The following is a 24048-nucleotide window of genomic DNA, read 5'->3' as shown; positions in this document are numbered from 1 at the left end:
AAGGCAGCTTTAATTAGAACATCTTACACCCTAGGCAGTCAAAAATACCAAATCCAGTCTGAATATCTGCTGTGTGAAGAACCATGAATTTGATAATAGCAGCCTTACTTAGAACAGCTTACATTCTGCGATGATCCCTTTAACACTCTCAAGCATCAACTTCTGCCTATTATAGGTTCTTGGGAAGGACTCAAAAGATGGATATAGAAATGTCATATCTAGTCTGTGTGACAATCCATAGTAATAATATAGGTTTGTCATTTTTATTCATATTGTATTTATATCAGGTTAAGCTGAAGTAAGGAATAAAATGAACAGCCTTGAAAAAGGCAAAAGTAAGCTAGTTTGGTCTAGTGTTTAAGGCATCAGCTAGAAACTGGGAGACCATGACTTGCCTTAGGTTATGGTTTACATTGGGCCAGTAGCTTTCTCTCCACCCTAAGACTCCTAACGAAGGCAATTGCAAATAATTTCTGGAAACTTGCTCCCTCCCCCCCAAAAAAGTCCTGCAGGGACTAGGAATTATCCCTAACTCAACACACACACACACACACAGGAAAGCAATTTTACTTTTTGAAGTATTGTTTAGAAAGATTACTTTTTATGTATAAAATCATTTTAAATGTTTTTTTTTAAAGTTGAACACATGCTGGCAGTTTTATTTAAACTTTATAAAATAAAGATTTAACTTAGGTAATGTAAGAATATTAAGGCCCTGTAAATATAAAAAAAGATTTTAGAAATAAAATATATGCCAACACAAGAGGTGTGAAACCATAGTTGGTTGGAAAAGATACAGCTATCTATACTGCACCACAAGAGTGCAGAGTGTTCAACTCTGAGGATTTGCCTTCTTGAAAGCAAATAATAAGGGTTTAGTTTATGGAAGTTTTTATGTTTTATGGTATCTTAGAGATTAGTATGCTTATTATGGCATAAGAGAGCTTTAACAACCTCATAGCATGGAATGTGTGCAGACTTCATCTTTCAGAAATCTTGACTCTTTTGCTTTTACCCTGAATCCTTACCCTTTTAAATATTTATTTTACTTTTTAGTCCTATGAATTCCAGGACTTCTTCATAATGCTTTGGTAATACCACAATTGGAATATTGCATTCAGTTTTGGTCACCACAATATAAAAAAGACATTGAGATTCCAGAAAGGGTGCAGAGAAGAGCAACAAAGATGATTAAAGGACTGGAGGCTAAAATTTATTCAGAATGGTTGAAGAAATTGGGTATGTTTAGTTTAATGAAAAGAAGGACTAGCGGTGACATGATAGCAGTATTCTAATATTTGAGGGGGCTGCCACAAAGAGTTCAATCTGTTATCCAAAGCACCTGAAGGCAGGACAAGAAGCAATGGATGGAAACTAATCAAGGAGAGAGGCAACCTAGAAATAAGAAGAAATTTCCTGACAGAACACTTAAACAGTGGAATGGCTTGCCTTCGGTAGTTTTGAGTGCTCCATCACTGGATGTTTTTAAGAAGTCATTGGATAACCTGAAATTGGATAGTCTGAAATTGTACAGGGTTTCCTGCCTGAGCAGAGGACTGGACTAGAAAACCTCCAAGGTCCCTTCCGACTTATTCTGTTCTTCTAATTGTGGGTAGGGAATAGTAACACATATCTGAATATAAAAGCATAAATTTGAATGTTATAGTGCAACATCTCCATGAAGTTAATATGACTTGACTGAAAACCGATAATGTTGCACTGGACCATTAGAGATGGAAAACTTTGCACCACTTATGTTTTCTTTCCAAGTTCTTGTGTGATTTAGATTCTAATCAGATTGAAATTGGGGCTTTACAACCTTTTTCCTGTATTCAGAGCCTGCTATGCAAAGCAAGGTGCCATAATCACAAAGAAACTCACAAGCATAAATTTATTTCAGAAATGTCCATTTATAATGAGTGTTGAAATGGAAGTTCTCAAGGATACACAAGAGGTAGAATCTGTATGTGTGACTTTATCTTCTTCCCCATACATTAATATGACAGGAAGAATGAGTTTTGAGAAATACAAAGTAGATTGTGTTTTTATTAGGATAACAACGGTTGCCTGTATCTTTCATCTGTGTCCTTGCTTTCACATTGCCTGCTTATGCTATCCATTGGTAAATAAGAACATTATCAAAGAGACCTTTATGTCTTCACTCACTAAGAACATGAGGAATGCAAAGCATACTGCACAAAGCATACCAGGCAGGAAATTATCTGTGGAAATCTCTTTAGTCTTGTCTGTACAAATACAAGAGAACTTTACTTTGGCCTTTTTAGTACCCAATAATCCACCATCTTTTACTGGTTTCTTGGCCATTTTCCACCTAGGTATGAATAGTCACAGTGATATTTTTCCTAGTCATTCTAAACTCCTAATATAGTCTGTGGCTCTCCCTTCCTCTAAAATGGAGGAAATGAAAGCAAAGCATTTCTACCTTCTGTATCTTTTATTGTGTCTTGGTCATATAATAAAAAGGGTGGTTTGTGTTGTTGATTGAAAGTATACATACACATTGTTCCAAAAGTGGAACTATAAAACACCTTTCATCCATTTGCACAACATAACATTATAGGCAGGGCATAAGGAGTTGACTTCTAACTGTGGAAATTCTAAACCCTTAACATCAAAGGTAATTTGGTGGCAGAAAAAAGCATAATTTATTTTATACCCTCCATTGAAAAGAGAAAAATTGCATTGCACAGCTGGCTGAACTGACAGAACTTAAGGCTGCCACACAGAGAATCTACACTATATTAGAATAAAAATGAAAATCCTCTTTTATTCCCCCCAGGTTAAGAGCGTATCTCAACAAAAAATGAGCAAAGAAATAACCCATATCAATAGTTATGAAAAATCATTGTGGCAACCTAAAAGAATAGCTTCTCTTTGATATGGAAAATGAAGGTTTTCCAAAGCTGACACTTCATCTATAGATCCTGGTGTATGGAGGTGTTATTGTTCAAGGTCAGACAAACTGAAATTGCTATGGGCCCCCTCCAGATGTTGAATATCATTTCACTTTTAACCTCACTAGGTGGAACAATTTGGAGGGCCAGCAGAAACTGGAGGCCCACGTAATTCCTAAACCTTCCCTCTAAGCATAGGTTGGTCCAAATTAATGGTGCAGGTTTTTGGATCACTGATCTTGACCAGATTCCAATTACAGGAAGGAAAAGAAATAACATATTGCTCCTGTCCTTGAGGGAATCACATTTAATGAACTTCCACTTTTCAATTTAGTCTTTCACAGAAATATGAAAAGTATTCTATAAATATGTAAACTATGTGTCCTTCTACAAAATATGCATATCTCTGTGCTGGAAAAATGTACATGGATCAGGCCAAATAATAGATTTTATGTTGATATGAATTGAAAAGATCTGTCTTGCATTTTCTGCTCAGTGCTAATTGTTAACCAATCATATTCAGTGAGCCCAGTTTGGAGTTAGATAATATGTTCAAGTCAGGCTCCATCTGACTTGAGTCACTTTAGCATGTATTTGTTCCCAAGTTCACTGTCCTGCTTCTTTATCATTATACAAGAAATTCAGATTTAAATATATATCAAAATAGCCATATTTCCTCCTCTTGATTTTCTTTCAAAAGATCAAAATATTGATTTTCAGCAAAAGGCAGTGGCAAATCACTTGATGCCAAGAAAATTACATGGTAGCATCCAAATACTGTATGCCTTTCAGTTCAACTCAGTCCAGATACTGGCTAACCCAAAAGGTATAATGAGTCCTTAAAACTGCAGCTTATGAGGCCGCTTTCCTTAATGGAAGCAACAAAGGCAGAAGGAATAAAAATTAGTCATGCAGATTAAGTCAACACTATACAGACTGCTATGTAGAAACAGGGTGAGTGACAGCTCAGAGCTAACAGCTACGCATGACATCACCAGGGAATACATCAAAGGACTGTCAATTATGGAACTACAAGCTGTCATTCATTTAAGGGACGTGCAAAATTCCTATGAAAAATTCATTTTTTTTCATAGTGAATCTCTTTTTAATATGTCTCCTGTTTCCTTCAATCATTGTTTAGTAAAAATTTAGTGCCAATTTAAAGATTTGAGACACTCATACTTGCTGATTTTATTGCCATTTCTGAGCTGACTGTCCTCTGTTCAATATTCTTCAATTATTTAATCTAACAACATAAATTGATATTATCCTTTGGATATTTTTTTCAGGAAAACAACATTAAGAAAAAAACACTGCATAGCTAAATTAAAAATTTAAAAATAATTTAACAGTATCAAAGCACAAATATTTCTCTTTTCAAAATTAAATTATTAACCTTTGGATGCCCAACATGGTAGCTAAGAATAACAACTGGAAGAAAAGGAATTTACCCATCTTAAATATAAAAAGATTAAAAACAAAGGAATAATGTTTTGTTATTACAAATTACAAAGACAGTCAATAACAAAGACAAAAAAAATTGGATAGTGGACATTGTGATCTTGGAGACAGCAGAAGAGAAGAGAAAGAACTGGAGAAAACAACAAAATACAAACCCCTGTGAACAGAAGTAGAATGACTATGGCACAAGAAAGCAAAGATAATACCAATAGTAATAGGTACCTTGGGTCTATAGTGGTCTGTAGTGTACACCTATGGCAAGGTCATTCCTTTCTGCTTGTATATTAATCAAAATGCATTTGAGAAGGTTTTCACATTTTTTTAAAAATTTCCATATAGATGTAGCTATTTCAAATCAAATCAAATTTTCCTCAAGTGCTGACCAGGGTGTGAGTTGTCCCTGAGAATTTTCCTCACTCTTCTAAGGCAGCGAGCCCTAGCAATGTCATCTAGTGATATCAGGGGATGTTTTGTGCTGTGCTCACCACCCTCTGTATATTTAGTGCAACTCCACTCCCTCTTTTATTAAATCTATTTCTTTTGAGCAACTTAAATCCCTCTAGTGTTCTAGTCATGGATTTCACCTCACCAAGTTTTGATAATGGCAAAAATGATTAACCTGCTCTCATGTACTATGATTTCAAACTCACTCTGTTTGTTTCACATATTTTGAGCATTGGTGTATAGGTATCTTAGTCCTTTTTGACTGACCTTGGATTTGCTTCCTACATCTCCAGCGGTGGGATTCTACAGGTTCGCACCTATTCGCTAGAACCGATTGTTAACATTCTAAGCAGTTTGGAGAACCGGTTGTTAGAAGAAATTACTGGCCTAATCCTATAAGGAAGGCAGGAAGGAAACATTCTGGTGTTGCTTACAGAAACTGCCCCTCCATTAACCCTTTTTACATTCTTGGCAGGACTAGACTTCCTGTCTCTGGAACTTCTCTGGAGTTTTTTTCCCCTCCTTTGTTGGTATTTTGCTTGTGACCATTCAAAGTTACAATGGCACTGAAAAAAGTGACTTATGACCATTTTTCACACTTGCAATTATTGCAGCATCCCCATAGTCACAAGAGGCCAGGCGAGGAGATGCGTGCCTCGATGTGAGTGATGTTGAGTTGGCCACGCCCAGCCAGTCACATTACCACCAAGCCATGCCCACCAACTAAGCCATGCCCACAGAATCGGTTGTTAAAAAAATTGAATCCCACCCCTGTACATCTCCTATTTTGTATCTAAGATTCCCTGATTTCTTATCATTTGATTGATTGCCCTGAGATTTGTGCTTCAAATTAGCTTCAAAGAGTTTGTATCCCCTCTCCTCCAGTTTTAGTTTAAAGCCCTTTGGGTAAGGCAAACCATTTGGTTTTCAAAAATGTTCTTCCGGGTTCTTGTGAGATATAACCAATCCCCTACAAGAAGCCTCCAAAACAGAGATTGTAGACTGTTGTCTAAGAATCCAAAGAATCCAATTCTCTTGATGGCTCCAACTCTCAAGCCAGTGGTTTACTTCAAAAGTTCTGTGTTCCCTCATTGGATGCCTATATTTTGTTGTGACTACAGCAGAAAACATCATCTATGCTCCATCTCTATAGTTTTCATACTTAGCTGCTCACAGCCTCTTGAAATCATTTTCTGGCTCTTTGTCATATGCTTCATCCCCACATAAAAGAGGAGAATGAGATAATAATCTGTGTACTTATTTTAATAAGCCTCATCAGTCACATTTTTTTTATTTTCATTCCTGCAAATCAGGAAACCTCCCTAGTTAGATTGTCCATTCTACAAATGGAAGTTTCTATTAGCTCAGATAATTCAGCATGGTTTTCTATAGTCTTTGTCTTAACAATCTGGTAGAATTTATGACTATATATTTTCCTTTATTTAAGGATAATAAGTTTCTTATGAATTCCATTGTGTACATTGAATTCTATATTGTTTTTCTAACTCCTGACCTCAAAAAGCAGGAGCAAGATTGTTTCAGAGTCACATGACCCAGTAGCTACCTGAGTCATTTGCAAAGGAAGCTTCTGTTGACAAAAGCTAGTATCTGAAGTTTACTTTGCCTACAAACATCCAGAAATAGCTGCAACCTATTAGTTGTGTCTAATTCTCTATGGCCAAAGCTCCAATGTTGACTTTATAAATTATATTTTCATTTTAAAGTACTGTTAATGTAGTATGATCCATTGCGGTATATCTTTTAGATTGGAAAAAAGTGTTGCTGTCACAGTAGATGGACTTAGAAATATTCGCTAACGTAATAGAGATTTGACTTTTTGCATTTTAAGAGATTTCAATCTAGCTTATCAGCATTCTGTCAATGAATATTAAACCCTTTCATTAAAAAGGTTTAATAAAAAATAACATAATATCTAAAATTGTTTGTTTCAGCCTGGAAGTAAATCAGGTTTAGGCAACTGGTCTTTTCAGTTCACTTAAATTTATCTGAAAATATACAATTTAAAAAATTGTGCACAGCAAATAACATAACTAAATGAGTATGTACCTATAAATGTGCAACCCATTCATATAAATATTTAGTTAAAATTTCACATATTCCTTATTAAATTAACTGCATTCTAAGCTTGGTTGTATCAAGATAATATTTTGGTAATCAAATAACTGGGGATTATTACCTCAACCCAGCTTGAAAAGGGCCCATATTATATAATTCCTCTGGGGTGCTGCTGAGTTTTTGATGTGTCACCATTGTCTCAAATCTTTTTCCCTGAAGGTAAGATTGAAGACCAGTTTATCCAAGGATAATTTGGGTAGTTTCTTTAGCAAAGGGATACATTATATCCTCTTTCAGGGCTAATGGAAATAACTCCTCATATAAGGAGGCAATAACACCTAAAAGATCCACAGACAATAGCCAGGATGGACAAAAGATCTGCTTCCAGATCGACTGAAGATCTACTTCAGTTTCTTGGAGCTATAGGCAATAAGATTCCTATATAAAATTAAACTAGATATAAGAAAATAAATTAACAGATCAAAGCTCTGTGAAAGAGGGAATTTTTCTGGCCATTTTCCTAAAAACTGGGAGTTTAGGAAACAAGCCCTTCTCTCAGGAACAGCATTGCATAGCCTGGAAACTACCCACTAGAAAGCTTTCTCTTCTATCTATCCATGACACTCATTTTTTGTTCAGATATATATGGAGCTATGATCATTACAAAGGTACCAACTTCTCTTTCTTCTACTTGATACATGGACAGTTCATTTTATGGAGAAAGAAAAGATCAGAAAATATGTTCTGATGTTACTGGAATCTGACAGAGACAATGTAACTGTTTGGTTCGACTGTAGACAGATCAGCTACAAGGGAAATATACTCTGCCATGAATCAGTTTAGACTTGAAATATGAAGCTGACATTTTGACATGTTTGAAGTCAGGGAAGATAACCTAGAGATCGTTGATTTGGGGGTAGGAGGGCAGGTTGCTACTACATGTATTATGTATTTTATAACTGATACATACCCATCTTATTATCAATTTCAGACAGGAGTATTGCAGGAGAAACCTTAGCATGATCTGTGGCTAGAACCTGTGAAGGAGAGGATGACAAGCCTCCATCTTACTGTGATTTATAGAAGCACTTGGAATGTTTCCTCATTTGAAAAGTGACATCATTGTCATTGTAAAGTATAAAAAACTGTTTTTGACCAATCTAACATGCAGAGTTGTTAAGGAGCCTTCTCAGGCCTGACAAGCTGCCTAACAAAAGCTGTCATATCATAATTTACATGGATATTTTCTCCAGTATGGATCTGAAGCTGAAAGCTTGGTTTTTCCAACATTAAAGAAATCAAACCCAGTGTTTCTTTTCCTTGTCTTAGATGTCTAGCAGCGCACATAATGCCTTTGTGTTACTTTCTGTTTTCCCTTTAAATGTCCTTTCCCTTTGCCTTCTAAACCTATACTGTCCTCCAGATGACTCCTTCAACATTATGGATACCCTCTTCAATCACAAAGTCAAACCATAATGAAGTGTTCCTCTTGTCAATGCATGCAGGGCCTGTTCTACAAAGCCTCCAGTGATTCTGTTAGTGCTAATGAGATTTTTCTGGAGGGCTGCAAAAGATCATTAAAGAGCAGCCCTTGCAAACATAACATTAGTTTTTCTATAGTTAACTGAAAAACAACCTTTGTTGCTGCCATTAAACAAAGCTAGAATGATAAGTTGTTACTCTTATAAAATACCACAGTAATTCCCAGGAATTCTTTCATGAAAGATAGATTTTATCATATCCCATTGAAAAGATAACCCCACTGGCATTATTGTGAAGGCATAAATGACCATGATGATGATATTTTGCTAAAGAGAAATACCACAACAAATAAAGCAATCTATTACAATTCTACAGTTGGGAGGCCATATATCTAGCAAACTCAAGAATGAGTTTTTCACTATCCCTTTCATTTCTTTACTTAATTTGCCTTTAAACCTGATGAATAGGCAATTTGAAATTTGCACATACTTAAATGGGCTGCTATACACAATGGCAAGATAGCAGCTTCAGATTTCATTAAAAGGCAATTTTATATGATTGTAGATATGCATATAATGAAATTATTTTATGTATGCAAATGAGCAATCCTTTTTCCTCAGTGTAGTGTCAATGTTAGGTTAACGATTACAGAAAGTAGCAGAACTTCAAATTAATCATCATGTTCATTAGAAGTCTCATTGAGTTCAATGAGACAGTTTCTTAATTAGAATGTCAATGAAGACTCTCGGTCATCCATTTCTTAGTTAGTATACAACTTAATCTTACATTTTAATGTATAGCTATTCACACAACACAGCCACATGAAAAAGCCAGCCAACATTGACTCCTGATAGATATAATCAGTTATATGGATGCACTACTTTTACCAAACATAGCTTTTGTAAGATTGCTATAAACCAATATATGTGTTGTGATCCGCCAGCAGCCTGTGGAAATGGCAGCAGAATCGGACAGTGGGGAAGAATATGGGCAAGTCCGGGAGTCTGGAGAGGACTTGGATGTTGGTCCTGCGCCTGATACAGAGATGGGTCCAGGGCCATCTGGGAGTTATGTGCTGACTCTCGAGCCTCCAGAATCTGACAGCAGCGAGGCAGAGGAACAAGGGGAGCCTGTTCCCAGTGCGTGGGTGCACAGAGCTGCCACAAGGCAAGAGCATTTAAGACAAAGGGGGCGACTCGGGAATAAGGCTTGAAGGTGAGTGCCCCTCCCATAAGTTATAAAGGAAGTGCAAAGAGACAAGAAACTTTGCAGGAAGCAACTGTTTGCTCTGGTCTGTTTGGAACCTGAAAGCTCCATGGTGAATTTGTGTTCTGTTTGGTTTTGAAAGACTAATTGTTACTTTAGTCATTGGCAGCACTTCAAGAAAGATAAAGGTGCGTGGTTATCAGACTTCTCCCAAAGAACTTTGGCAGACTTCCATGGGACTATTGAGACTCATTATGGGCTGTGAATTGAGACTCATTATGGGCTGTGAATGACGATATTCATAGCCATTGAACTAAAATAAAAGGGTTTTGGATTTAATGTGTGTTTGTTGGTGTCTCAGGAAGCCTTGGTCAGAAAAATATGAAGCCAGAGGGTTAATATATTGATATAGAGCAGGGAAGTCAAACTCGCATCATCATGTGATGAATCATGACTTTTTTCTCCTTCACTAAACTGGGTGTGGGCATGGCCAGTGTGTTATGCATCCAGCCCATGGGCCAGGAGTTTGACAGCCCTGGTATAGAGAAATCTAAATAAAACTACTGGTAAGAGATGATATGACTAGTTAATCATGTTGTAGGCATGTCTGACAGTTACCTTGGAGAGGTTTTTTTAATACAAAGGCCATTGAATAATTAACTTATTTAGTTCAAAATAACATGATAAAAACTCAAGAATCTCACAAATGGTTGAAAATGCATAGGTAAATGCCATCCTTCAGCCTAATTGTTTATAGTCTTCTGAGCTACCATTATCTCAAGTTCCCATGTCTTCTCTTGAGTTCCAGTTCTTCCAGTTTAGGAAGAAACTTCTGGGAAATTGGATGATAGGATTTAGCACAATAAATTTGCAAATATATATCTAGTACTTACCAAATAGAATTTATTTCAATAAAGGAGAATATTTGTTGCTCGGGGTTGAACTGTGGAGTCCTTGTTGCTCACTGAGCTTGTTTTCTTGCATATATTTCATTACCCAAACTAGGTAATATTATTAGCACTGATGATATTACTTAGTTTTGGTAATAAAACATCTGCAAGAAGACAACCAAGCCCATGGAACTTATTTCATTGCATTTCACTCTTGTGTCAGATTTCAAGTTAATGATTCTTATCAATTTAGGATTCCATGTTAGATGAAGTAAAAAAAATACTGTTAGAAAATTATTGTAAACGTACAATATGCATTCCATCACAAGAATAAAAGGAATCAAAATGAACGTGGATGCAAAAAAGACCTTGCTCATTTCCATTGGAAGCTAAATTTGACCATCTTTGAAGTTCACTTTAAATTAGCAACTGATATTCCTGCAGGTATCTTGATGTCATTCACATCTTGTCGGTCAAATCTTGACAAGTGTTTGTGGGTGAACTCAGCTGAGTTTTACACAGGTGAATAGCCTGCATTCAGTGAGACAGTCAATTTGCTGTCACCTCACTGTATAATGGTTTCTTTCAGATTGTCTGTATCTTTTTTATTGTCTTTCTAGACTGCCACAGCATTGAGAATTGACTTTTGCACAATCGATCTACAACCAGTTATTTTACTTTCTGATAACAGAGATTAAACTTGCATTTGAGACAATTCTTTGCACAATTCTGAAAACAAGATGACATTGGGCAGAGAATTTTTTCATGTAAGGGTGCAATTTGGTATTGTTAAACTATGGATGTAATGGTCATGGGATAGTCTAATGTATTGTTTCATTTGTGAAACTTTGAATTAACATTCATCTTCTTTTGATTTTCATTGCTATTCTATACATGCTACACCTCACAGCTGCTTTATTTATTTTCAACAAAGTGTAGCTGACGTTTAATTTTTCATTCAATAATACGTAGACAGCATTTATGGTTTTGAGACTCCATAATATTTTTTTAAATTTCTGTGTACAGGTTTTTATTATCTAAAATTATTATATGTCCTCAAAAGAGTATTGTTTTATTATTGACTTGAAGCACATATATATTACTATAATTCATATTTGTTATTTTTAATATTTTCCTAAATATATGGTTTAAGTATGGTTTCCTTTATACAACAGTCCATATCCGTATATTTTATTTTAGACATTTACTATAATTTTTCTGAGAAGTGGTCTGTTGATTTCACCAAATTCTCAAATGGGTCCATCACAAAAAGAGGCTAAAACTGCCTGTTTTAAAGTTTAAGTAATGGAATTGGAATGTGCAAATATGTGCATGACCTAAATAATGGCCCCAAATGGCAATCTCAGTGGAGAATGTATTGATGCAGATACTGGTATTGATGGTATTGATATTAATAGATGTTGATATTGACACTGTAGATCATTGTCTTCTTTACTTGCCATTTTCTGTGTGCTCAATTGGCAGTCTTTTGTATACAAACCTTGTGATCCAGCATAGCTACAGTATTGTCTTCTGTTTTTTAATAATAAACTAGACAAGCCATGACTGTTGGGTCATTGCTTCAGAGATATGTCTTTAACTAAATAAAGAAATTGGCAGGTAAAAATTAAATGAGAATTGCAATTTCTAATTTCCTGTTGGCTTCTTCATTGAATTTTCTTGGGGAACCTGGCAGGGACATTAGAAATATTCCCTTCCTTTCCTTTCCAGCAGGCAGATAACTGGATGTTGGTGAATGAGAAAGGGAGGGGTGCATGCATAAAATCTGGGGGAGCCTACATGTGTGGGGTATACTTACTCAAGCAATTTGAAACCTTCCCCATTGACTTTCTCTTCCACACAGACCTTGCTAGTGGGAAGTTGGCAGGGAACATTAGCAATCATGTTTGAATTTACAGTTCCTGCTTGCTTCCATATTGAATTCTGGGAGGCTATCAGGAAGTGTTGGAAATGAGGATCATGTAATTGGCAATATGGTGGTAGTGCCGAAGTCATCACAATTTCCCCAAATTTCATACACATGGGAGTCCTGGGTCCTGCCATTCTGTATGTTAACCCATTTCAGTTACTTTGGTTCAACAATTGTTACCCTATACTTTCCAATTTGCCCAATTGAAGGTTACAAACAAACAGCCATAAGATACAATCATATTAATGTCCACTTTTATGTAAGCTCAGAATAGTGTGGAAAGTTTTTTAGAATTTTCTGGGACCATTTTGCTCCATATGATTGGCTCATGAACTATCATGCCCTCAGGGTGAAGAACTAATAGAGGTTGTGAATTGAAATCCAAATGCAGTGAACCACAGGGCAGCCCAATTTAGGGAAAATATCATTAACTCTTGGGCTCACCTCTCCCCCTGGGATTTAGCTGCTCTATAGTCTGAAAACTCATACTTAAAGGATGATCTTCCATAGCCTCTGTTAGCATAATCTTAGAATTTAGAAATGGCCAAGTAATCATTAGGTGTAGAGTCAGAAGCAAGCTAAGCAAAATTTAATGGGTTATCTGTTAGTGCCCTTAAGATCTCCATTAGCTGCAGACCCAGGTGTTGACCTAAGATGACTCTCTTCTTCTGTAAAGCATAAGATATGAGAGTAGGAATGATAGGACAATCATTAGTTCTGCCAGAGTTTCTGGATTCTATGACCAAAATGGTGATTTTCTATGACCAAAATGGTGAATTCTCCAAACTGATAGTCTCAGGGAACATCAACCTACCTTCTTTGGGCCCAGAATCAGAGATAGCTCAGGAGGTCATGACCAGCAACCATGGACCTAATTCAATTTATCAAGGAAAATAAAATGATGCAAGAGATGCCTAGAGTACTCTGGGAGGAAGACATAGGACAAAACTTATTGGTCACAGGTGAGTGCCTTTATTAGAACTTAACTTGTTGTGATAAACACCAGAGAAGAGGATTTAAGTCTATGCTATTACAATGTTTCCAGATTGCTGCCTTTTTTCAGGTAACCAGTTTCCTTTTGGTAAGGAGAGACTAAGAGAGTCTTGTCAGCGGTGCCATGAGCAGTATATTGAGTATAAACTATTTTCTCAATACTTAATTCAGTTATGTCTGAGTTAAGAGTCTTATTTATGAAATGGAATTTCATGACTATGGGAATAGTCATTTTCAAAATTCTCCAGGATCAAAATGGGTATAGTTGGCTTCCATTCAGGGAAGGCAACACTTTCCCTGAATCAGGAGCTAGTTAGAAAGAAGATTAAAAGGATCTTCTTAACATATTGCTGATAAATGGGGGGATAAAGTACATTTTATTAAACTAACCTTTTTTTTCTTTAACAAATATGACAATGAGACTCTGAAAATCTGGCTTTCTAAGTAATGAGTGGCTGACATGGGCTTAACAGTTTGTGCTTTGTCTATTCCTAATCAATAGCTGCTTTTCCTGGAACTTCAGTTTGTCTAAGGTATTTAAGTGCATTATGAATTCTGTCTGATCTCCTGTTTCTCTCCTTGAAAATGTGCAATAAGAAATTGGGCTCTATGAATTCTGAACTTCTACTCATCAAAAATAGAATGATGGTCCCCTTTCCCACTCTTTTCAATGATAAAGCTGAACCCATCAATGGGGCACTCTGAATTTTGCAGTGATCTTTTGAGATTTGGTGAGTGAAGGCTGCTGGTACAGCCACCTGAAGTGCCTCAACAAAAGGAATGTGTCATTTGTGCTCCCCCCCCTATACATACTTCATTCTGAAATTCTCCAGTAAAGTTGTATGTGCAGATAATGCATTAAGTCAGTAGGGGATTGTGTCTCTGTGTTTTATTTCAATCGAGTTTTTGTTGCAGTTGTGGATATAAAATGAATTTAAGTGAAACTGGCTGTACATTACTGTGTTTTTCATTTTTGAATGTCAATGTTTGTCTCTATCGCTAATTTTCTAAGTTTTATTCCTGCACAAAAGTGCAAACTAAACATTGTTATCAGCATTTTTTATCAAAGAAAATGCTAACAACCAGATGACTGCAAGTAATATAAATCCTTCCATTCTCCACCATTCAATCAGAACTGAAGAAGTTTCTTGGATGAGAAATGAAATGTCTTTAGGGGGAAAAAAAAGAAAGAAAGTCCAGTTGCCTTTTGAAAAAACACCCTTGGGACAACCATGACCTGGATGACTGAGAATCTCCATAGACACACAGCATAGAGTACAGATATGCATGTTATTCCTATATTTGCATAGTTTTACTGACTTAAAAATGCAAAATCTCTTTTTCAGGTGTTCCCCACTGCTTTCAACAACAGTGCTTTTTCTTTCCTGTTGTTCTGTAATTTTTGAGTGGTACTTAATAAAATTGTCCTGTCATAATTTACCTTGTATACACAATTCCTAGGAATAGCATTAAACTCAACAGTAACTCAGCTGAAGGAGAGATTTTCTAAGCTGTGTTGTAGGCCTTCTCTGAAGATAGCTCAACAGTGATGCAATGGAGACATTGATCAAACTACTATTATTTTCCTCATTGTTTATTGTGAAAAACTTTGTTTTTCTTTGAATGCTGTTATCCAATCATGGACAATGTACAGAAATTCATTTTCTGTTGAGAAATGGTATGACCTACTATTGTTATAGTATTTGGATCCTAATGAACACTTTGAACTAAATTTGAACACTTTGAGTTAAACACTTTGATAATTCAAACTAAATTATCTCTGAGACAGCAACATTTTCAGATATAGATCAATATATATAGCACAAATGTGATTCTTCTGATATCAGAAGAATCAAATTTGTGCTATATATTGACCTGAAAATGTTGCTCTGTCTCAGAAATAATTTAGTTTGAATATAACTCTTGCATATACAGTATATCATAAAATGGATTGGGCTAATCCCAGAAATACAATAGGAATTTATCTTATAATTGTAAGATGCCTAGTTTGACAGCATATGTTTTCATAGAAGAGTCCCTAGGTTGAAACATGTTTGATAAGACCCAGGCAAGTTCTGTGCTCTTGGGGCTGTAGTGTTATTGTTAAAGTTTTTTTTCTTATTTCAAAGAAAATGTTTCCTCTAAGAACTGCAGATTGGTGATGTGGAGATATCACCAGAGTGAGCGGAGTGTGGTGGCATAATTTGATGTCATAAATCATGTTGATATATATGCCCCTATTGATAGGTATAAATCTTAGGTTGCTTAGAGACAGCTGTATTTGTATAACCTAATACCTAATACTGAGGAGGAATGGAATGCTGTAAAAAAGGAACACAATGTAAACATTACTGTTTGTAGTACATGTTGATAATAACAGGAATGATAGTGCAAATATGAAATATAAGAAGAAAGTTAATTCAATAGTTTATCAAAGCATACCAGGCAAAGGGTCACAATGTAAATATATTAATCCTTTTATCTTTCTGATGCAAATGTAATTCACCAAACATACGGTATATAATGTTTTTAAAAATTCTCTTCTGATGTCTACTGTCTTCCAGGGACCACTGGAATATGTTCCAATAAAGTATACTTTTTTTTCTATAACCAAATGCGTTGGCTTTTCTTTTAAGTGTGCATTTTCTCACATTTGCCAAAATCTTTGGTTCTCAAAGTGCAAGAGATGGAGGAACAACACAAGAGAAAGCTGGGTAAATTTTAAAAAAGGAAGAGCATCCTTAAATTTTCTGTTTATGCCCATTGTTTAAGCTCTATATTGCTAAAAAAAAAAAAGTCAAGATACCATTCTACTAAAAAAACATCATGCTGTTAATAATGCCCTTTTTTCCACTAAGTTTTAGCAGTGGAATTGGGTGATGACAGAAAAAAAATGAAATAATAACAATAGCAATAGCATTTAGGCTGATATACCATCCCATGGCACTTTACAGCATACTCTAGGCCAGGGTTCCCCAACTTCTGGCCCATGGCCCACTACTGGGTTGCGGCTTATTTGCAACTGGGCTGTGTGAACAGTGGGCTGGTACATACGCACTGTCGTGCACACACACGACTTGCACAAGTGGCAGGCCAGTTGGCCGTTCGTGTGAGTTGAGCTGTGCACATGCTGATCCAGTTCTCCTCTCCCTAACCACCATCCCCAGCCAGACTGCCAAGCCACAAAGGTTGGGACTGCTGCTCTAGGCAGTTTACAATATAGAAGCATTATTTGCATATTGCCTGGATTTTCTGGGTCTTCATTTTTCTGACCTCAGAAGGATGGAAGTCTGAGTCAACCTTGAGCTGGTCAGGATTGAACTCCAGGCTGTGGGTAGAATTTGCATGCAATACTGCACTTTAACCACTGTGCCACTAGTAATATGGAGATAATATGAGATCCATAGCTCATTGATTTCTTATCCCTGAATTAGTTTAGTTATCTCTTTATACAGGTTTTAATATATTGCCTAATTCTTTGAGGTCAAAATCACTACAATAACCCAACAAAATATCAACTACAGGACAGAACAGAAAAATGAAATAAAAGCCCATCTAAAGACACAGTCACTCTGCAGAATAACAAGGCCTTAAGAGTTGCCCTAAAAACTGGAAAGGTACTCCAAAATATGGGAGCATCTACTGAGTATACTACAAGTATATTGTGAGGACCCCATCTTCTTTACTTTAGATAGCGGGGACCATCTGCACTCCTTCTTTAAAAGAATCCCAGGACAGCCCAATAATACCAGCAGAGACAATTATTGAAAGGATAAAGTCAACCATGTTAGGAAAAACTCTTGTCTCTGAACATTTGCTTCTGCTGCTATGAATATGCACCACTGTATTAAATGATAAATAAATTGCCACAATACAAAGTATTTTCCTACTGTGGTGCTAGAAAACTTGTAGACACTTTTGTGGACCCTAACTTCGCTGTACATCCACCTTACCTGTCGTTCCATTCTTTAGCCAGGATTCTTATGAAACAGGGGTGTCAATTTTGTGTTGTTACATTGTTGTCATGTGATGTATCGTGACTCTCCTCCCCTTCACTAAAATGGGGCTGGGCATAGCCAGTGCATGATGCATCCAGCCTTTGGGCCATGAGTTTGAGACCCATTATAAAACATGTCTTGTGGAAAATAAAGGTGTTGTTGCAGTGCTGTCTTTGACAGCCAATGACTACTAACCTCTTGCTATTATCATTTATCTGCATGCTCCTCCTTTCATGCAGGATCATATGCTTGTAGCCACATGTTCAAAAACAGTATCCTATTGTTTTTTTCTAAAATAGATCACCTTAGCACATACTGTATGTCCTAAATTACATTATTTGCAATTTTGAACCAAAATATTTAATGTGGGTGCCTATTTTAATGGTGGCTTTTTTATTTTCTGGATAAGGGAGAAAGGTTCTTTGTTCGATAATTATACTATAGTATAGCTAGCTTTTTGGATGGAAAACCCATTGAACTAAACAGGATTTAGTTAGTGGAACATGGGATTCCATTGTTACCTATGATTTTATTTAACATATACTGTAAATCCTGCATGCCTTAATCAGGTACGACTGCCAGTTTTCAAGACAGCAATGGCTTATTTTTGTGCTTAAAATAAAATAGGTTCCATATCTACCTACTGTTCCCTGGAAATGTTTTCCAAACTAGTCATTTAATTAAGTCAGATTTCAATAGCGTTCCTAGCCAAGATGAATGCTCTATCTATAGCAAGAGCAGAATGACTTCTATTTAAAATCAGAGAATACCTCTGGAATAGTACAAACAAGCTTCCATTCATTGCCAATGCAGTTATCTCCTTTTATCAAACAGAGATAGGTGAGGAGCAAGAGCTGCATCTGTAAAAGTGGAAGATAGCTATAGTAAATAGAAACATTGGCAGATGCCTTTCCTTGAGCATGTGTTCATGCAGCATTATCTAGGATGCATTCCTGTGGCTCTGTTTAGCTATCAATCTGTGTGCTTTCAGACAAAGTACCTTACTTCTTCCTGCATTTAATGATGAGGTTTGAAGAGAGGATGAGCTGTTCTTTTGTCTAAAGGATAGCAAATGTTGAGGTATTCCCTTTTAGGAGAATGAGTGCACTCAGGGAAACGTAGTGAGAGTGGTGAACAAAGTCCAACAAACAGTCTAAATAATACACAGTTAAAACAGTTAGTATCACTCCAGGGATAATCCAAAAACGAAGTCAAGTATCATAAACAAAGTTCAGTAAATTGAGTTTGCTAACAGTTGCAAAAACTCACAGCAATCCAAGTAGAACAACGATCAGGCAAATAGGGCAAAACGGGAAATGCAAGAAGAAAGAAACCAGGTTTCTGGCTCCATCTGATGGCCGTTGGAGGAACCTCAGCCAATCACACAGCATTCTCTTAAAGATACAGTATTAAATTACTATCCTGGTTTATATATTTCCAACCCAATTGTTAGGAGACTATCATTCCTAACATTCTCCCCTTTGGGTAGGACAATATATAAAACCTTACAGTTTAAGTCCATATTCATCACAGCAAGTCTTATGTTTTACAGTTCCTTGGCTTTCGTAAAATGATCTGCAATGTTATTCTCTGACATGCAGTACTCCAGTGTAATCATTTTACTTTGCACACATTGCCTCACATTTAGATATCTTAGATCAGTGTATTTTGATCTTGTCTTTACAGCGAGATTGGAAGCCATCTGAATTGCTGATTGATTGTCTTCATATACAACAATAGGTTCCTTTACATTAATTCCCATGTCTATCATTAGTTGTTTATAACATACTAAGTCCGTACATAATAGAGACAAACATGAGAATTCAGCCTCAATTGTTGATAAGCTTAAATGTTTTTGTCAAACAGACCTCCATCCAATTAATGCCTTTCCTAATAACACTACAGGACCTGACGTTGATTTACATGTAGGTACTTCTGTAGTGAAACTTGCATTGGCATATGCAGTTAAACTTAGTTCATTCTTAGCCTCTAAATATAATGCATAATGCATCGTTTGTTTAAGATATCTCAATACATGCTTAGCAGCTTGCCAGTGCCTTTCAGTAGGCTTAGCATTAAACCTGGCTAATTGCTTAACATTGTATGCTATATCTGGCCTTGACCAATTACTGAGATAAGATAAACTACCAATCAAGGATTGATAAATGTCTTTATCAAAAACAGGACTTTGCACATCACTATGGCTAAACTCTTGGCTCATTGGTGTTTTAGCTGGTTTACAAAGTTCCATTTTAAAATTCTTTAGTAACTGGTTAATTTTATCTGCCTGTGAGATTTTGTAGCCTCCCCTAGTTTTACCTATTTTTAAACCAAGATACTGTTTAATCTCTCCTAAATGTTTTATTTTAAATTTCTTCTCTAACTGTGAAATAATCTTAGTAGCTTCTTGATCAGTCTTAGTGATTAATGCTATGTCATCAGTGAACAATAGCAACAATGAAATTACACCATCACTTTCCTTTTTGAATAAACATGGATCAGCCATGCCAGCTACAAATCCTATCTTTGTTAATTCTTTAACTATGCACTGGTTCCATTCATAGCCTGATTGCTTCAAGCCATAAAGACTCTTTTTCAATCTCCAGCAATCAGTTTTATTATCAGTTTTTATACCCAAGGGTTTCTTTAAATATATAGTATGTTGCAACGGTGCATGAAGATATTCCGTCTCCACATTTAAATGGTTTATTGTGTATTTATTTTTAGCTGCCCACACTAATGCTGCTTGTAATGTGGTAGCCTTCAGACTAGGTGCAAACACTTCATCGTAGTCATTGGCTGACTGATCGAACCCTTGTGCTACTAACCTGGCTATTTTTTTTTTTTATAAATTAAATCTTCTCTGGACAAAACTTGTGCCACTGAGCAAATATTTGCCAGACTTAGACTGACAGCCCTTTGCAATTTCAAGTAAGGGTAACAAAAACATAGATAGATAGATAGATAGATAGATAGATAGATAGATAGATAGATAGATAGATAGATAGATAGATAGATAGATAGATAGATAGATGAGAGGGGGTGTTGGGGAGAGAGAGAGAGAGAAAGAGAGAGAGAAAGAGAGAGAGAGAGAGATGCTGTATCCCATAGATTACTATAATAACAGACCCAGCAATACCTGCTAAAGGGAATGAATGCCTAAGGGAAATAAAAACTGACATTTAGATTGCAATTGTGTTAAATGAACACTTCACAATCAACTTCTGCATATTGTTTTACATGTTGTATCTATCCCAGGGGATGAATGGAGCCATAAGTCCTTATAATATGCACTGAGATTTGGAAAGTGGATTAGGTAGAGCACCGTGCTGCAAGGCCTCTGCCTTTCTTCAATTTTTAATTTTCTTGTTTGGTTTGCAGGAGAGGAAACTGTTTAAATCTTATCCAAAATGTTTAAGCTTTAGCTGTTTGATGAAGCATGTGAAGACTTTGTAGAAAAGATTTGCAAGTGAAACAGAGCTGGCTTCTCAAAAAGAAAAACCCACCATATCAGTATTTACTTATTTCATGCCCATGGACCAAAATAATTTCTGAATTCCAAACCAAGCAAGCAAGTTATCTATTCTTTTCCAGCTTTCCAAAGTCTAATAAAGACACTCCTTTAAGTGTCTTTTTAGTATGTTTAGAACTATTTAAAGACATATTTTTATTATTATTTAAATATCACAGTCCCCAGGGTAGAGTGGATGCATTTAAAAGTCTCTTTTAAAGAGCTTTCCTGAGCACAAGACAAAATTTCAGCAATGAGAATATGATGGTCAGTAAAATTTATAGGCTGTCCCTCAAAGTATTCTACTTTCAGCTGCAAAAGGAACCAGTATATCTAAAGTATGATTTAATAATCAGATTTTAATGCTCTAATAACTATATTTATAAAATATATAATTTTTCATTTTGTTTCTGGCATATACTATAGTTTGTCCCTGTTTTGCTATTTCTGTGTGTAAGAAATCAGTTCAAGCTTCGTGCAAGAGCATCCTAATTTCCTATGAGCTCAAAGGAAGGAAGGAAGAGAGATAGTAGGTACTGGTGCAACTTACTTCTGCCTTATAACCTCTGACTGATCAGTCCCAAGAAATATAGCCAGAAAGAGGATACTATTCTTTTCCAGCTTTCACTCGTTACCATGATAAAGAAAATTCTGCAGGTGTCCTTTGCATCTCTTATTTAACTCCATCTTTATTGTAACCATCCTGATGTCTTATAGTGCTCCCCAGCCTTAGGAGTTAGGACCTCAAGAGTAGGTCAGTGCAAATCTTTGCATTGGTGACTGAATTCAATGAGGCTCAAATAAATTATCCATCTCAAGGAGATTCATAAACTGAAGAATGCATCTGCTTTGAAGTCATAAATCAAACTGAGCAGCTCTAGAACACTTCAGAGCTTTCCAAAGTCATTTCAGATATTTCATTCTTTCCTGCTTCTGAAAATAAAATAACAGGCTATTTTATTTTATTAAAATAAACACAAGTCCATCTACAGGATTGCAACTGTAAATCCATAGTTGGATATTGCCTAGTGGATTGTTTGCCATTGACTTGAGTAGCTGGCCAATGAGATTTATCAGTGTATTAAACAGTCAGAGCTGTTTTGGGGATAATAAGGCTAATATTACTTTGTGTTTTATTAACTGTCTGAGTTTCTTTGCTATAGTGAGTCACAAGCCCCAGTTTTGCTTGCTCTTCTGCTAATGGAATGGTGCTAGTCCTCCAACACAAACAAGGCGTTTAATGCAATTCTCACTTTGAATGGGCTCAAGACCAGTCTGTCAGCAGTGTGCTATCTTATTTTATTTATTCAATTTATATGCTGCCCATCTCACCAATAAGTTGACTTTTGGGTCATACCTACTTTTTATATTCTGTATGACTGGCACAGACTGAAGTCTCTGATATTACAGTGAGGGAACGTCTTCCAAGAATATATTTTGTCCAAACCTTTGCTGCTTTTATGAACTGTGGAGGGCAAGGATATGGGCATTGCTTTCTACGTATCAAGCTGGCTTTCTGTGGCCTGCTTGCATTTCACTCCTGCTTCTGTGATTTCAGGTAATTAACTAAGATGGGGTTTGGTCAGCAAGACACTATTTTTTTCTCTTCTAACTGTAATCATCAATTTGAGTTAAATCATGGAATGAGTGTATGCTTTTATGTATTTAATTAAACAGAACAGGAAAACCAAAAAGAAACAACAGCAACAAAAGTTATACGTATGTAGGCTTCTCATACAGGTCTCTGTTTCTATGCATTACATACATGCGCGCGTGCGCACACACACACACATACACACACACACAGTCTTTTATGCTACAGTTTCAATAAAAGATCATACATCATTGTAATCATCAATATAAAATCTATGTATGTAACCAACTTGTTAATAAGTGTAAGTAGCAATGTTTTCAATGCATTGAATAATTGGAAGGTATAAATTTATCCTTCAGTGATCAGGAACCAATTTCTCAATAAGAAGGGCACAGAAAATCTGTTTCCATTGTCCAGCCAACAATTCCTATATAATAGATATGCATTTCAAAAAAAAATATCATGTCAAAAAGTCACCTCGAATGAATGAATGAATGCATAAATGAATACACACACACACACACACACACACACACTTTCTTCAAAACCTGACAATTTGGGGATATCAGGAAAACATATTTTAATGAAATATTATTCTCATTGCCTCCAAAAAGATGGTAATTTACTTATTCTTTTCCTATACAAATGCAGTTGTGTATAATAAGTCCAATATATACACACTGTATATAACACATAAACTTGAATATTTCGTATAGAAATTAAGAGAGTTGCCCTTTGTTTAGTCAAAGTGTTGACTTCCAATTCTTTTTTTCTTACTTGGTATTTACACTTTGCCTGTCAAATTGACTTATTGATAACAAGTTTTTATAAAGACTAATTGAGAGTTTTTGTTGCTGTTGTTGTGGTCTCATAAGATTAGTGATCACTTCTAATAATTTAAGATTATTTGAAGCTGAAAACTCCTCTGATCCAAATTGAGAAGTGATTCATGCAGGCTCTTATCTTCTATCATTAAAGAGAGAACTTCTTCCCTTGAAGAAAATTTCAGATAGTGTAAAGTAGCAAGTACACTTTTCACGGTAAGACAGACAGAAAAATGTGTGTGTCTTGCTTTCTTCAGAGCTCAGGGATGAGCAAGCTATGGCTTTTCAAGCATTGCTACACCATAACTCCCAGCCCCTTCTCAACTATATTGACTAGAGATGCTGAGAATTGTAGTGTAGAAGCATTCAGAAGGGGCATCCTTTTGACAAGAAACTGAAACAAGAATGTTTATCTAAAATCTGCATTAAAGTCTGTCCTTTAATGTTGAATGGCAAAAGAAAACACTCTACATACTGTACACTCAGAAATAATACTGATTGCTACAATTATTCTGCTTTTGGGAGAAAGAAGAAGGAAGATAGGAAGGAAAGAAGAAAGGAAGGAATGCTTTAATAATCATGAAGTAGTTTGATTCCCATTGAGAATTTTGTTGCAGTGAGGAATATATGGGCTGCTGTTTTTTGTAGATTCTTAAAGTAGTACCGCCTATCTATAATGTATCTACAGTATAAATTGATTGGCAATAAATCTTTTTCATAATAA

The sequence above is a fragment of the Notechis scutatus genome, chromosome 6 (assembly GCF_049901735.1).
Source record: "Notechis scutatus isolate UNSWTSFEM ecotype Mainland chromosome 6, rNotScu1.2, whole genome shotgun sequence".
NCBI lineage: Eukaryota > Metazoa > Chordata > Lepidosauria > Squamata > Elapidae > Notechis > Notechis scutatus.
The sequence above is the reverse complement of the archived record's forward strand: the minus strand, read 5'-3'. Positions refer to the sequence as shown.